Below are 12,858 nucleotides of genomic sequence, written 5' to 3'. Positions count from 1 at the left end.
CCCTAGAGCATGTAGCTCGGAGGAATTGGGATTTCTTTAGGTGTAGCATGTCCAACAGCTCTGGGTTTGACATAGCTTTATATGTTAGGCAGCGATCACCTCGGAGTAGGCGATATGCTACGGAGTATAGCTGGAGTTTTTTGAGACCTTCAGTGTAGGGCATTTGTTTGAGGCCAGTAATCCTCTTTGTGAGGTACTTCTGTGGCCTTTCCAGCTGCTGCAGATGTCTTGTGAGTTACATTCCAAAAGGGGCGTTGTACTCTATAATGGGTTGTATAATAAAAGATGGAGCTGACAAAGTATTATCCGAGGTTTCAGAGGAGGGGTAGAAGAAGGAGCTGGGGTAGTCCTGATTATGTTAAGGGGTAGTTGTTATGTTATTTGAGCTTGTGTCATTAGTAGGATGTGAGTATTTGACTAATTTTAGAATGGTATTGATAAAGTGATCATTGAATGTATTTGCAATTTCCTATGGTCATTGTCAGGGGAGGGTGATGGGTTAGCAAGATTCCTGGATTTAGTAATGAAGATGCAAATTTCCAAAATGTTTTTGGATTATTTTTTGGGTTAGATAGCTATGAGGAGAAATATGATTTTTTTGTCATTGATAACAATTTTTTTTAGCTTTATTCCTAAGTTAATTGCAATTTAGCTCATTTAGAGGGTTTTTGTTTTTCTGCCAAATCTTCCAAGCTTTATCTCTTGAGATTAGAACTTGTTTTTTATGCTTTGTTAGCCAGGGGACATGGTTGAATTTAGTCCACTTGGTGCGTATAGTTGCAAGACTATTTAGTGAATCTAGAAAGATTTTATTGAAATAAATTACAGCATCATCCAATGGTAATGTTTTTAGAGGGGACCAATTTTGTGCTTTTAGAATATTTATAAATGTTGTTTGACTGAAGTGACTGAGGCTTCTGGATACCTATAGGAGTGTGACTTGGAGGTCTGAGTATGAATTCAGTGAGTAAATGATGGCCACTTAGGATATTGGGAAGGGTTATGGAGTTAGTGTGATTTGTGGGTGAGATACTAAGATCCAAACTAGTATTGTTTCAGTTTGATTAGGTGAGGTATGTGTGGGGATTGATATAAGCTGTGTTAAACTATGTAGGTTTATGCTACATGCAGGGGAGTTTGAGATTAGGTTTAGCCAATTTACATTTGTGTCACCAAGAATGTTGGTTTCACAGGATACATTATATTGAGATTTATCCAGGATAGGAAGACTTTGAGATTAGGGATATTTTGGCCAGGGGGAATATAGTGAATGTCATTACATATTTTTTTTATGGGCATTGATATGAAGGGATGTTAGTAAGACCTCAATATTGCTAAAAGTAAGGATTTGTTTAGAGAAGACTGTTATTGTTAAGAACTCCTGATAGACTAGAGCTACACATCACCTTTTTTATGGAGTCTGTCTTTGTGAAGGATGTTATAACCTGGTGGGTTGACTTCAGTATATATTTTTCATGGCAGCCAAACATTTGGTAACGCTCAGAATAGTGAATCTATTTTTTATTTATTTTTTTATTTTTGAAACATATCCTTTCATCTTTTGACATTTTTGTATTTTGACATCTTGCTTATAAAATGGCTATTTTTTTCAAACCATTTCAGAAATGTATCAGTTATCAATTTTGTTAAGCATGTTATAATATTAATAGTTCTAATAGAAGATTTCAGATTTAGCACACAAAATGAGTTTCTTGCAGTAGATATACAATTTCTACTGTTTATGACCTATGCATTATTAAAAAATGCTGAGCATTTTACTGAGTTTCTGAGCACCTTGAGGGACTAAAAACAAATAAGAAAAAAGAACATCACATAACATGAGAATGAAGTTTGTTGGTTTTAAAATAATTTATTTTTGGACATATCAGGGTCATGTAAAACTCCTTCTTGTGATATTTCCACCCCTCTTCTATTCCAGATGTAATTATTTTAAGGATATTAGAAAATTCAAGACTTGGAAGATTTGGCTTACATAAGTGTTGCCCCCAGTGCAATTATGTTGACATGCATAAAAAAATAAAATGCTGCATGCAACTGCAAAGCTTCAATTGTATTGATTGATATGGTCAGTAATGTTCTGTTTTAGTTGCTTCATAGATTAAACATATTAAAAAAAATCACAGTTCAGTATTCCTGGCTGTTTTGCTTAAAAATCATGCCATTGTTCATCTGGAAATTACTGTGCATGTGATGCCACATTTTGTGTGTTCAAATATAAGCAAAGATCACTTTTTCTAAAATGTCCAGCAGTATATGCTAAAGGCCACAGGGAGGCACTGTTGCCTTTCGTATCAGTGTTTTGAATTGGCTTGCTCTAGTGATTTTCATAGTTACAGCTCTGCAGCTTCTGTTATTATGAAACATGGGTGTGCTATCTTTCCCCATTGAGCTGTATTAGATTTCATCAAAGCACGATCATCCCTTAATGTTTTTTACATAGCAGTATGATTATGAATTACTGCATTGTGCATGTGGGAGTTAGGGAGACAGGGGCTGTTAAAAGCAAGAACTGAATCAAATCAGTTGTCAGAGATCATGTTCTACGCTGTTCCTTTAAACAACAATGTTGCTTTTGTTACAAGAAATCACTTATGCCTTTAGTTTCTAACATCACCACCACACCATCAGAAATACTGTCACACAGAAATGCAACTCAGTATGAAATATGGCTTCTTAAGTTTAAAATGTTAATTATGCACCAAAGCCTGAAATACATAAGTATTTTTTTAACATATGCTTTGCTTTACTATGGAAAAAGCACTAGCATTTTGAATGAAGTTGTAGAACTGTCCGCTTTATATCCCTCTCATTTATCTCCATATCTTCTTCTTTACAGTGCAGCCTTCCATGTACAGTAATAAAGCTTTCCGTTTTTCAACAAGACAATTTAACAGATTGTATCAAGGCTGGAGTAGAGTTCATTTTGGACAACATTAACCATCTTCGGAGAGCTGCTGGTATATTCTAAATGACACAGAATGGTTCTGTGTTTTCTTCGGTGGGAAGTTGTAGTCCTCCGATTTTAAATGATTGCCTTCCATTCCAGCTTCATTGACTTACTGTCACTTTCTCACCATATTTCTTGTTATGTATTCTTGTGCACCCAGGCATGACATGCTGGGTAAATGACCCATTAACCATGGTTACCCAGGCTCTTAGTAAGACTAAATAACTTGTTTGGAGTCACATTATTCAATTTCCAAAAGTAGGGCTGCAATATTAGCCTTTAGATGTGCCAACTTCATTAAAGCTCTGTTATTCTCACTTTTATTTTTACAAGATGGCACAGAAATCTCAAAACTGTTTTTAATTAACTTTTAAGTAGTAATTTAAACAAAATCAATGCAACAGTCATGTTATATTGCTGTTATAAAAACTAGACTTTAAAATAAACTTATCTGAATTATATAGGTAAGTTTTAAAACCTGTAGAAAACATTCAATAGGAAATAAAATAGTTATTAATGCATTTAATTATAATTAATATTACAGACCTGTTCTGAAAGCATGCAGCTCGACAAGGGAAAGCTGTAAAAATATGGCATTTGTACTGACTTTATTTAATAAGAAGAAGCATTTGAAATTCTGTGCCTGTCAGTACCAAGGGAAGACAGATCAGGGAAAAATATGTGGACTAATAATCTGGTTTTTATAACACTGTTCATAAGGTAGGCATATAATAAAGGCCCTGTAGTGAACTCATTTTGTTCCCTACAGGATATTTATTATGTAATTACTGTACGAACAGTGAAATGAAAATGGATAATTACCTCACCATCATTGCCATATCAGATGTCTCCTGACATCACAATCCTGCAAAGCATCTCAGTTTGTCACTGCAAAATTATGACTTTAATGAAATTATAAACAGCCTTGTGATGAAGGGTTCAGGTAATTCAATGACCTGTATAACAGTTCAAAGGAAATATATTCTGCTCATGTCAGCATTCAAGGTTAAAAGGGAATATAAGATGTTGAGATTTGTGAAGCATAAGCTCAAATTCATGCAAATCTCCATGCTTTCCCTGCTATATCCTGCGTTTATTAACAGTAAAACAAACTATGAAATGCTGCATTCATCTCATATTCTAGCAAATGACTTGCTATAGCTTTAGTTCTTTATACAGAACAAACTGCATTAAAAGTTATGACATTAGTTTTCAGTTGTATAAGCTTAGTATCGCATCTTAGCAATATAGTTTAATAGTATTCTACAGGCTTCAGATGCCAAACCTACAAATCTCTAAAGTTGGTGTACCAGTGTGTACTGGCAGACATTAATGTCCACTGAAATTATTAGCAGTGACCACCATGGCAGTCTTCAGTACTTCTGGGATTGTCATTGCTGTTCACTTTAGAGGTCTGCAGAATCTGAATATTAGGATTTAGAATGTTTTAAACCATATTTTTCAGAGAATTACATGTCAGAGAAGTTATACTGTGATGATCCAAGCTTTTATATTTATTAGAAGAGTCAGGCTGTAATTTAGACAACTGAGACTATGTCGGCACTAATGAGAATAGCGGATTAAAGAGATCCTCTTGACTACTTAGGATGCGGACATGGGATACTAAACTGATTATCATCAGAGAGTAGACATAAAGATGCTGAAAGACAGTGGAGAAGATATGTATGATCTGAAATATGTCACAAAAGTATACATGTAATGTTGGGCTGTATACAAATAGCTGTGTCAGTATTTAGAAAAATTAATAAGCAAAAACACAGCGATATATAACTTCTGAAATATCCTATCTCCTTTTAATTTCTGCAAAAGCAAAGCAAAATGAATACTGTTCAAGCACTGGCAGCTGCACAGACTGAAGAAACAGCAGCTTGGTGGACCATTTTTCATTCTACAAATTTGTGAGTAAACCTGGGGCTGATTATTTATCTTTGCCCATCTCTTATCTGCAGAACTGGAAAAAGCAGCATCTGCCCATTTCTAATTGTCTTGAGCATTTGTTTTGCTCTAACATCAAGGGTGAGAGTGTCTACTTCAGACAGGCCAAACATCCCATAAGAAAACCATCTCCATTAGTCAGCCTTATGCTGCTAATTAACTTTACAAGTTTCATCCATTTCACATTTCTGTCTGACCGACATTCATTTGTCCAGTCTATACCTTTTATCATATCTATCACAAATCATTTTGTAGTTTCATAGTTCAGAAGTATCATGTGTTAATTCATAAGAGACAAAACTGAACACAGACTCAGTCATAGTAGTTGAGAAAACTCCTGGGCCAACTCAAACTTCTAGTGTCATTAAAAAAAAGTGTAAGTGAGTCTAATATATCGCGGAAGACTGTTCCAATTACAGATTATGCAGTAAGAGATAAAGCTGTTCCTCTTTGTACTCTTCACTTTTGCAAAGTGGGAGAAGAAATTACTGCTCTTAGATACCTGTGATTTTCATAATTCTTAAGCCCCATCAGCACCTGAAGTGACGGGTCATGTATTGCCTTGTGACTTAGACAAGTTCCTATTCTACTTACGAAACATTCTGTTCTCCTTTAGTTTCTTATGGGAAATAAATGCTCTGGATCTAGTTTTGGTTATGCTCTCGTATCTTTTCATAGTTTACATTACATCTGCCAAGTATTGACCTTAACTGATGACGTTTCTTCTTCCTTTTTTTTGTTTTTATTTTACATGAATGTATTGTGCCTTTACTTGTAACATTTTCCCCACTGCTAGGTCACTTTGTGCATGTATATCTGACATCTTCAGATATGATATGATGATAATAGTGAGACTGATGAAGGAGCAGATTTAACTCTTAGTCAGTACCGATAACCAGAAAGTCATTTGCACGCAGACCCCTCATGTAACACCCAGCGAATGTACTGTGAAGACTTTAGTACATATTAGGTGTTGCTTCTTGATTACCAGACTCCCCTACATTTTATGCAAGTGTTTTCTCATGCACACAAAAAAGATGCATGACGTTTTTCGGGTCAGCAAGATTTTATTTTATATGTTTTTTTTTGTTGACCAGATTACTCTCACTAGGATGGCATCCACTTTTCAGGGGAAACTGAAGGTGACATTTGTAGTACTGTGCATATGGAAGCTTCTTCCACTGTTTTTTCAATAAGTGTCATGGGATCCTTTACATCCACTGACTCATGTAATTGGGACCTCAGTTTAACTTCTGATCTGAAGGACAGTAGACTCAGAAGTACAGCACCCCCTGACACTGTAGTGTCAGTAGTGGGAAATTCATTCTGTTGTCGCCTCACAGTAAGACGTTGTCCTGTTCGATTCTCAGCTAGGGCGTCTTCTGTGTGGAGACATGCGTGAATGGGCCTACCTTCGTTGAAGGTTGTGCATCAGAGCCGGTAACTCGGCACATAAAAATCTACTGCCAATCATTAGCAGACCGGAGTTCCGCTGTGGCGACCTCTAACTGGGAAAAGCCGAAAGACACAACAACAACAACAACAACCTGGTGTGGTAATAGAACTCACAGCCTTCTGATCTTGCAGCAATGGGAAGTCATGATTACATGTAAGCACTAACTGTCTGACATGAGGCTGCTTTATGAGTATTATATAACATAAAATTGTTGTATGGTGCTGCAGTAACATGAGTACCATGCATGGAGATTGCAAGTATGATACTATGAAAAATCTTATTAATAAAATGTTTACATTAATATCACACAACAGACCACAGTTCTGCAGTATGGAATTCAAAAAAAATCCAATCAACACTGAGAGGTCAAACATATAACCAGAAGTTTGCATTACCCACTACAAAAAGGACAGAAAGAAATAACTATCCAGACAGTAAAGAGACAGTAAAGAACTTGATATGAAAGAGCTCAGCCAATAGCTATTTGGGTTACCATCTTATAGTTTTGGAATCTAGGAATGCTATACTGCATAATGTTTGTCTCTGGCTATCTCACTTACTAATAAGTAGGTAATAATGTCAGTGATACTAGACAAAGTAAACGAGATTATACAAAAAATTAACAAAGAAAGAAATATTATAATGGTGAGCATTCCAAGAGACTCTCAGAAGTGCAGAGAGGCAATGGGGTGAGCATCCAGCAGTCAGGGAAGGATCGACAACCTGAAGCTGTATTAGCTGAGTACAGATCATATTTTGTTCAATGAGGATAAAGTTAGTTATACAAAAGAAAGCAGACACATCTATACAAGACAGCAATACCTAGCAAGTTATTCTGATACAAGTCTTTTGGCTTTTCCCGGTTAGGGGTCGCCACAGCGAAACTCCGGTCCGCTAATGATTGGCAGTAGATTTTTACGGTGCCGAGTTGCCAGCTCGATGCCCAACCTTCAATGAAGGCATGCCCTATTAGGCATGTCTTTCGGAACACCACTCGACCATGGGGAGGACATGCAGACTCCACACAGAAGGCACTCCCCGCACTCCAGCCGAAAATCGAACGGGAGAACCTCTTGCTGTGAAGCAACAATGCTACCACTGCACCACCGCGGATTATAACAGTAAAGTACAAAAAAAGTGCTAGAACCTTATGAGGAAATACTCCTGCACAAAGAAATCATTTAGCAAGAAGTCAGTAACAGCACAATAGAAATTGTTCCAGAATGTGTCCAGATGTGAATTTAGACTGAATGCTAGTCATCCAGCGGGAAAAAAGTTGATATAAGAGACTGATTAATAAAGCATCCAGATATACAGAGAGTTTATAGGTTTGAGTCAGAATTCTAGCAGACTCTTATCGAATTAAAGCATTTAAGATAATGTATTTAAAGTCTTATTATCATATTCCAGTTACTTATAGATTGAATGACATGCTAAAAAGTTAATTCACTGACTATGTGTGTCGTTATTAATTATCTCATTTTAAAATATATTTTTGTATATTTTATAAAACAAAATGGTGGCTGTAGCCTTCAACAATCAACAGTAATTACGCACATCACATGATCATCCAGCAGTACTTGTTAGTCACAGTAAGTTCATAAGCATTTACTAGGCATACAGTCCAAGAGACCTTAAAGGGGGCCTAGCCCAAAGTCTCCAGATCACTGGCTAGTTAACTGACTTGCTCAAGGTCACAAAGTAGGCAGAAGGAATCAAACCCTGCAGTACAGGAAATAACATGTTAATAGCTTACTGTTTTAGCCCTCTGCACCAACTGTCAGACAACTTGGGTGTGTGATTGGCCCCCACAAGACAGTAAATGTCTTGTGGAGATTGGTCACACATCCAAGTTGCCTTACACTTTACTGAGCATCTTGACAGACATTACAAATGTTGCGCCAATCTTCCAATAGTAAGATATGCACACTGTAAAGCAGTCTTTCGGCTTTTCCTGGATAGTGGTCACCACAGTGTATCTGCTACTGATTAGCAATGATTTTTACTGTGTCAAGTTGCCAGCTTGACACCCAACCTTCACAGAAGGCGCACACACACTCACACACCTACCTTCATGTCCTTAAAGTTCACTCAACCACAGGGAGAACATGAAAACTCAACACAGAAGATAAACCAGATGGGAACTGAACCAGAGAACCTCTTGCTGTGAGGCAATAATACTAACCGCTGCACCACCACAGCCTCGGGCATACACACTGTTTGTAGTAGAATTCACTTATCAAACAGTTGCAGACTCTGCTAGTTTTATTAACTGCTTCCTCAGCTAGTTCAATCACCTCTTTCATTCAAGCTCACATAATAATTTAACTACATTAAAAATGTTCAAATGAGCAGTGGCAGATCCCTCGTTTTGAAACACTTATAGATACTCAGCATACCAATATTCAACATTTCAAATTAAGAAAAATTTCTTGCACCTTAGAATGCAGCTACAGTTTAACATGATAAACAAGCAATACATTTCCTGAGCTACTATTTACAGTATCTTCAGTTGCTCATATTCATAAAGACATTGGGGAGTTTTCAAATTCTCTGTGTCAGTCCTGTTACAGCAGAAAGCTTAATCTTCCCTCTCGCATCTCTCACATCAGGACACTAAGAAGTAAACAGTCTGGCAGCCCTCCTAATTGGTAGAAATTGAGTATTATTAATATAAGTATTACAAACGTCCTATATCTTTATATTCCACACAGCTCAGCCTCTGTTAAATCTCCAAACCAATACTGTATGTAGATAAAAGAATGCTCAAGCTCATCATCTTCTTTCGGTTGTTCCCGTTAGGGGTCGCCACAGTGGATCATCTGTTTCCATTTCTTCCTGTCTTCTGCATCTTGCTCTGTCACACCAACCACCTGCATGTCCTCTCTCACAACATCCATAAACCTTATCTTAGGTCTTCCTCTTTTCCTGTTACCTGGTAGCTTCATCCTTAGCATCTTTTTCCCAATATACTCAGCATCCCTCCTCAGCACATGTCCAAACCAATGTAGTCTTGCCTCTCTGGCTGCGTCTCCAAACCTTCCAACTTGGGCTGACCCTCTAATATACTTATTCCTAATCCTGCCCACCCTTGTCACACCCAGTGCAAATCTTAACATCTTTAACTCTGCCACATCCAGCTCAAACTCCTGCCTTTTTGTCAATGCCACTGTCTCCAACCCATATAACATAGCTTGTCTCACTACCCTCTTGTAGACCTTCCCTTTCACTCTTACTGGTACTCATCTGTCACAAATCACTCCTGACACTCTTCTCCACCCACTCCATCCTGCCTGTACTGTCTTCTTCACCTCTCTTCCACACTGACCATTATTCTGAACTATTGATCCCAAGTATTTAAACTCATCCACCTTCGCCACCTCTACTCCTTGCATCCTCACCATTCCTCTATCCTCCGTCTCATTCACACACATATATTCTGTCTTAGTCTTAGTCCTGCTGACCTTCATTCCTCTTCTTTCTAGAGCATATCTCCATCTCTCCAGGGTCTCCTCCACCTGTTCCCTACTCTCACTACAGATCACAGTGTTATCTGCAAACATCATAGTCCACGGGGACTCCTGTCTGATCTTGTCTGTCAACCTGTCCATCACCACTGCAAATATGAAAGGGCTCAGAGCTGATTCTTGATGTAATCCCACCTCCACCTTAAACGCATCCGTCACTCCCACTGCAGACCTCACTGCTGTCACACTACCCTCATACATATCCTGTACCATTCTTACATACTTCTCTGACACTCCTGACTTCCTCATACAATACCACAACTCCTCTCTAGGCACCCTGTCATATGCTTTCTCTAAGTCTACAAAAACACAATGCAATTCCTTCTGACCTTCTCTGTACTTCTCCATCAACATTCTCAGAGCAAACATCGCATCTGTAGTGCTCTTCCCTGGCATGAAACCATACTGCTGATCACTAATCATCATGTCCCTTCTTAACCTAGCTTCCACGACTCTTTCCCATAACTTCATGCTGTGACTGATCAATTTAATCCCTTTGTAGTTACTACAGTTACAGTTCTGCACATCACCCTTATTCTTAAAAATCAGTACCAAAACACTTTTTCTCCATTCCTCAGGCATCCTCTCACTTTCCAGGATTTCATTAAACAATCTGGTTAAAAACTCCACTGCCATTTCACCTACACACCTCCATGCTTCCACAGGTATGTCATCTGGACCAACAGCCTTTCCATTCTTCATCCTCTTCATAGATATCCTTACTTCCTCCTTGCTAATCCATTATACTTCATGATTCACTATCCCCACATCATCCAACCTTCTCTCCCTCTCATTCTCTTCATTCATCAACTCCCCAAAGTACTCTTTCCATCTCCTCAACACACTCTCCTCGCTTGTGAGTATGTTTTCCTCATTATCCTTTATCACCTTTACCTGCTGCACATCTTTCCTAGCTCGGTCCCTCTGTCTAGCCAATCGGTACAGGTCCTTTTCTCCCTCCTTAGTGTCCAACCTGTCATACAACTCTTCATATGCCTTATACTTAGCCTTCGCCATCTCTCTCTTTGCCATGTTCATCTCCTTATACTCCTGTCTACTTTCTTCATCTCTCTGACAATCCCACTTCTTCTTTGCCGACCTCATTCTCTGTATAGTCTCCTGTACTTCCTCATTCCACCACCATGTCTCCTTATCGTCCTTCCTCTGTCCAGATGTGATACCAAGCACCTTTCTAGCCTTCTCCCTTACTAGCTCTGCTGTAGTTACCCAGCTATTTGGTAACTCTTCACTGCCACCCAGTGCCTGTCTTAACTCATCCCTGAACTCCACCTCACAGTTATGAGGAAGTGATGGGTAGGTATGGTGTTAAACAAAGGAATGCAGAGGGTCAGATGGTAGTGGATTTTGTGAAAAGGATGGACATGGCTGTGGTGAATACGTATTTTAACAAGAGGGAGGAGCATAGGGTGACATACAAGAGTAGAGGAAGATGCACACAGGTGGATTATATCTTATGTAGGAGAGCCAGTTTGAAGGAGATTGGAGACTGTAAAGTGGTGACCAGGGAAAGTGTAGTTAGGCAGCATAGGATGGTGGTTTGTGAGATGACGTTGGTGATCAAGAAGAGGAGGAGGAGGAGTGTGAGGGCAGCACCAAGGATCAAAAGAATGCTCAAGCTGCAAGTATTAATTACATCATTTAACTACTGACAAACGACAAACCTAGCAGTGTTTCCCATTTGAAAAAAGTACTTTCAGGCTATTCATTGCACATCTGCTGGCTATACACATCCTCTTGCATTGATTCCCAAACCAAAATTAAATTAAATAAATGCCTGCAGCTTAGTCAGCACCTAGCAATCTGGAATTCAGGTTTCAGCACTTACGGCTTCAACTCGTAAATCATTATGCATTTGTTAGGCAGGCTTATCCTGCAACTACAAAACTGCTGTGTGATTAGAATTATGTAATGAGATTGTTTAATTAATAATGATAGTGTGAAAGTTAGCTTTTCCAAACAGATGGCTACATATGTTGGACAGACCATCATCCAGGCAGCCATGAAAGGAGTTTATTCCTATGCCTCACTGTACCCTAAGTCTCTCTATCCACACAGCTAAAGCTGATCTTATTCCAGCAGCTTGAATGTCTGCTTGCCTCTTCAACTGTGGCTGTCTATGTTTAAGTGCATACCTTAGCTGTTCCCAGACCAGGAAGCTATACTGGCACCCTTTGGATTATTTACTGTTATTTAGTACTGTCCTGCAGAGAAGTGGTATTTTTTAATACAACCCATAGCCTTAAATCCCACATCTTTTGACATGTGGTTGCAATACAGGTATCCTTGACATATGTAGTCCTGCACATGTCTGGCACTAGCTACAGTGTGTGCATGTCACAGCCCTAATGCTGCTTGCATGAACCAGCATGTTGCCTAGCTTCTGGTCACTATCAGTAAAACAGAGGGACTAGCAAGTGATTTCCATTCCTGAATGGGTCAGACAACATCAGTTATTCATTACTCTTCTGTCCCGACCAGCTGCTCCAACTCTTGAATCTCTAAAAGATTCTAGGTTGTCTTGGTTACAGACTTTCAGCCCTCTATCCCATTGAGTTGGCTTGTAGTTACTGATTTGAGTCCCTCAATTTCCACTTACAAACTGTCTTAAGGGAAGAGCAACCAAAATGGTATTAAACATTTTATAATAATTTATGGTAGTAATCCCCTGGAAATATGAGAAATTACTTAAGCAGACAGGGGCCGACTTGTCTCTGGAAAGACTGTATAAAGTGAAAAATAACCTGTTTATAAATCATTGATAAAGAAAACATAATTGGTGGTACAGTATAAATTTTAAGATGCATTTTACAGTGGTGGCTAGAAGATCCACTTCAGATATTACAGTGTTACAGAGTACCTGATGGTGGACATGGTAACGGCAAGTAGACAGTTGTAGCAACATACCTGTGAATACAGGTGTTTTACTGTCC

The sequence above is a fragment of the Protopterus annectens genome, chromosome 9.part0 (genome assembly GCF_019279795.1).
Source record: "Protopterus annectens isolate FY-2018-M chromosome 9.part0, PAN1.0, whole genome shotgun sequence".
Classification (NCBI taxonomy): Eukaryota; Metazoa; Chordata; order Ceratodontiformes; family Protopteridae; genus Protopterus; species Protopterus annectens.
This window is presented reverse-complemented; position numbering follows the sequence as displayed.